We start from the raw sequence: 5259 nt of genomic DNA on the forward strand, positions 1-5259 counted from the left end.
TAAAAGGAACATAAAGTTTTTAGGAGTAAATGACTTATCATAGCAGATGGCATCAGTTTTCTGAACACTAACATCATAAGACACCCCTGCCTCATGAATCACAAGATACCTGGTGAATTACATGATCAACTTATTTTTCTCATAAGATGCTTCCTTCAAGTTATTTTTAGAAACAGAAGTTTTTGCTATTTAAAGATTGTCTAACTTCAGAGACCTATGACTCTCATCCTGGGGGACTGAGAACAGCACTGGCCCAACATTGGAGAAGATGGGGTGTTCTGGAGGTGTGGACCTGATGATCAGAGTATACCTGCAATTCAGGAATCAGAGCAAATGGGCTTCATCTAGAGAGAGCACACTCTGATCTGCTAAACATGTGTGATTTTTCACTGCATGCAGCTTTCCTGTATGTAAGTCACCCCCATTAATAAATTTCCTTAATTACTGAATGGGCTTACCCACTTCCTTCTTTCATCACAAAGTACTGTCTCAGTTTGGAGTGAATTATAATTTGATCCCTCCTCACATAGCTGGCAAGCTAGGCAGGAGACTAGAGGGTGGGGAGAGGCAGTCATGAGGGGTGAAGGGAATGTGGCAGGGGCAATCCCAGGTTCTGTGGGGGAAATCCTAGGTTGGCTAGCAACCTCTGTGCAGGGAGACCTGGCCAGGTTTTTTGAACACTTTAACCCACTATGTGAGTACAGGGAAGCCCCCAAAATGCCTCAGTGCTTGTTGGACATTCTAATCAAAGTGGCCAGAAATAAGAAATAGAAAAAAGAAGAGAATAAGCCATTAATTACCTCAGTCACCTGGCCCTTCCTTTGTACTTTTAAATTCAGCATGGAGAAGGAACTGCAGCTGTGGCAGAAATTAGAACAGACTAAGGAGGCTTTAGCCCTGGAGCAAGATATCAGAATGACTTGCTGCAACAATTCAGATTTACTTTCAAAAAAGATCCTGCAATAGGAGGAACACATTGAAGTCATGACTTGCAAGGTGGCTAACATGCCAGGCAGGTACTTACCACTGGTTCACGTGAGAACCGTCACCTGAAAAGAGAATTGAGACCCCAAATGGTGGGATTATGACTCACCTGAGGGCAAGGTCATTATTATGGAGGAAAAGAAGATGTCTGGGTTAAAGGCACAAGCTTTATTGAAACTAAAACCCAGGCTACTAGAAAGCCAGGGAAAAATAGGGAAGAGATGCCTGCCAGTACTAAGACCATTGCATTGGAATACTTCTTCACTGAGCTAGTAGAGCTAAATAAAGGTACAAACAAAAAGAAGGAGTAGCTGTGTGGCTACTATGGTTATGAGACAGGAGGAGATGGCATAATGCTAAGTGGCTTTGAGATGTTGAAGATGGTGTCTATGATGGTACACTTTGCCTTGCAGCAGCTAAGTGCCACTAAGGCCAGAGAAAACCAAGGCTATTTAGCAAATCTGATAGAATGGGTGCCAGCAGTCATAAAATCAACTTGGTCAAATGAAGGGGACATGCTCTCTCCCGCATTAAGGTGGACCACTATGGAAGAACTTCAGGATGTAGTAAAAAAGAATTAGAAATGAAACATTCCATTTATATGCCACATTTTAGGAAGCCATATGAAGAATTGTTTACAGCAGAAATAAAAGAATTTTGAAATTGGCACCCAGGACTCTAGTCTCATTGCTTGTCCTGAAGATAGGCCTACATATCACAACAGTAGCAATCATAATTGCTTATTTCAGTAAAACTGAGACAATTTGCCATAAGGTAAATAGAAAGGTTTGATAGTGGTTGAAAGAAAATCACTTTTCCAACTTAGCAGGAGTGCAGCCATCTTGTAAGCACAGCCATTTTGATTCTTTGTTCTTTACTAATTTCTTTGAGCTTTGTGAAACTCCTGAGATAAACAGAGCTATTTACATAAGTAAATCAGTAACTTGTGCAATGTTACAATTCCTCTTTGAAACTGTAGAAATTCTAGGAAAAAAATAATTTCCACATTGTGATGGTTAAATCTGAGGAGTCACAAGACTAACCACAGAGGACAGAACAATCTGAAGTACTTACCGTTCTGCAGAGAAATAGCCCCTTCACCTTTTCCCACACTGTTCCTTATATAAACCCCTGTGAAAGACCTGGGACCATGAGATAGTTTTACCCTGGCTGTCTCCCAGGTTGCTGCTTCCTGAATAAAGCTTCCTAAACTCACACAAACATCTGGGACTCTCAAGTCATTTGTTTCCTAAGTGGAGAGCAGCCAAACTTGGGATGCCAGTAAAAGGTTGATAAAATTAAGGACTCTAAAAAGGGGGATACCAAAGATGGGGGCCCATAAGGTCTCTTGTAAACAATTTTGGCATAATCTGGTATTAGCAGGCATCCCAAAAGAAGATATTGATAAGAAGACATTGATAAGAAGCCAAATTCAGTTCTACTAACCTTATGAAAAGCTCTCCCACAGGACAAACAATTCACTTCCTTTAAGCCAAATACAGAAAGACTGGTGGCACAACTAGTGCCTCTCCCTTCCCTAATCCCTAGGGATTGGAGGTTAGGCCAACACTGACCTCTGGTGCATGTGAAGGGGGGCGACTGGGGGCCCTGTGTAAAATTATCCATTTATTGGTCCTGCACTAATAAACAGACGGGATTTGGCTTTAACTGACACAGGTGCTGAGTGTACTTTGATTTTTGGCAATCCAACTAAATTTAGAAGTAATATTCGATATGGGGGCCAAACAATCAGAGTGAAGCAGACAAGTTTATGCTTACAAATTGGGCAACTGCCCCTCATCTTTTCCTGGCATATATTTCTCCAATATATTTTAGGAGTAGACATATTACAAGACTTCGATCTGACAACAATCACAAGAGAATTCAGGCTACACCTTCAAGTAGTCAGGCCTGTGTGGGTGGGATGAGTAATCTGGGACCTGGTAAAACTATCCAAACCTCACTTGGTAGTCATCATTAAGCAGTACAAACTGCCTGAAGGACATGATGAGATTACAGTTACCATTTGGGAATTAGAAAAACAGGGATAATATGGCCTGCCCAAAGTCCATTTGACAGCCTTGTGTGGCAAGTTAGGAAGTCCAAGGGCACGTGGTACATCACAGTAGAGAACTGAACAAGGTAACTCCACCTACATATGCTGCTATGCCTCACATAGCTTCTTTGGTGGAAGAGATACCTACCTCCTTTAGGCCATAACACTGTACTGGATTTAGCAAATCCTTTCTTTCGCATTCCTTTAGATGAGTCATTTCAAGATCAATTTTCCTTCACTTGTGATGGGAGGCAATGAAACTTTCAGGTACTGCACTAAGGCTACTTTCACCACTTTACCAACTGTGATGGCATTGTAGCAAGGGACCTAAAAGAGTGGAAAGTGAATGCATCCTTTAGAGTGCACTACTATATTGATGGTATTATGCTAACCAGAGATGATTTGCCATCTCTTTCCCAAGCTGCAATGTCTTTGCAGGCACACTTGAAGAAACAGGGATGCAAAGTAAATAATTACAAGATACAAGGGCTGGGGCAATTGGTAAAATCCCTGGGAGTTATCTGGTCAGGTAAAACAAAAGTTAGGCTAGAGGAAGTCATAGATAAACTAAAAGCTTTTCCTGTTCCTCAAACTGTGAAAGATCCACAAACTTTCATGGGACTATTAAGTTATTGGTGCCCTTTTATTCCTTATATATCTCAAATTTTGAGACCCCTTTATGCTATGGTAAAAAAAAAAATAGGAGATGTGTGAGATTGGGGCATTCCCTGACAAGAAGTATTTGATAAGGCTAAGATAGTGGTAAAACATATGCAAGCATTAGAAGTGCTGGTGATGGACATGAGATGTAAATTAGATGTTAGTTGCTACCCAGAGGGATTTGTTTGGGACCTGTGACAGAAGCAGAATGGGAAAAGTATTCCCTTAGGATTTTGGTCACAACTATTGAAGGGTGCAGAGATCAGATATAGCCCCACTGAAAAACAAGTTTTGGTTGTATATCTGACCTTGCAGCAAACAGAAGGCTTAATCGCTGACTTGCCAGTAGGAGGAAGGATTAAGGATACATTCTTAAAACCAAAGAGCACATGCGCACAGATAAGCACTCTGAAGAAATAACATGCATATTTGCAGCAGAGAAGTTTATATAACACCAGCCCTTTATCTCAGGAGCTCCGTGCTTTACTGGGATCCAAATCCCATTCCAAAGATCATAAACATTGCTCCATATCTACCACAAGTATAGGAGGTGGTGGGCACCTCTTCCCTATCCCCCAAATACCTGGTACATGGATGGTAGAAGCAAGGGAATCCACCCCTCTAGTGTTCCTCTGCCATCTGGTTGGACTCTGATATTCCCTGCTTTGAAGAAAGAACTAAGCAGAGTAGCCAGTGGGTGGAACTATGAGTAGTGTGAATAGTAACTGACCTATGATCTGATGTTGCTCAATATAGCCACTGACAGCTGGGCTGTTTGGGAAGGCTTAACTAGCTGGATGCCACACTGTACTTTGAAAATCAAATTGAACTTGTAAAACTATTATGAGAATCTGAGCTATGGAGAGACATATGTGAAGTGTGTACACAGCTCAGGTATCTGTATGGCATGTATCAGCTCATTCCTCAACTACTTTGCCAGGCAACCATGAGGCCAACACCCTTGCCAGGTCCTGAACTATTCTACTAGAGGATCTGATGACCCTCTTCTGATGTAGCAGATTGGGTGATTATAAGTCTGGCCACTGAGGACCAAAGATAACTTGGAAACTAGCAAAAAGTTTTCATTAAAAATTCAGATTTAAAGCCTGCTGATAAGGACTGCTTATAATGCCAACTGTGGTGTTACCCATTACAACATGCACCAGGACATATCAGATGATCTGCCCTACCCCATCACCAGATGGCAGGTAGATCATGTTGAGCCTCTACTGATGTCTGAAGGGCATAAGTACATCTTAACATGAGCAGATGCCACAATTGGACTTAAGCAAGCCGTTGCATGTAAAAGGGCAAATCAGGCTGCCACTATAAAGGGACTCCCAAATTAGAAAATATGTATGAAACCCTGTATAAGCCAGGGTTCTCCAGAGAGATAAAATCAATAGGATATGTTATAAATATATGAGTGGGAATTTATTAGGGGAATTATTTCACATGATTGTGAAGAGAAGTCCCAATATAGGCCCTCTGCAAACTGGATGCTGGTAGCATGGTTCAGTTTAAGTTCAAAGGACTCAAAGCCAGGGAAGCCCAGGGTA

The sequence above is a fragment of the Cynocephalus volans genome, chromosome 4 (genome assembly GCF_027409185.1).
Source record: "Cynocephalus volans isolate mCynVol1 chromosome 4, mCynVol1.pri, whole genome shotgun sequence".
NCBI lineage: Eukaryota > Metazoa > Chordata > Mammalia > Dermoptera > Cynocephalidae > Cynocephalus > Cynocephalus volans.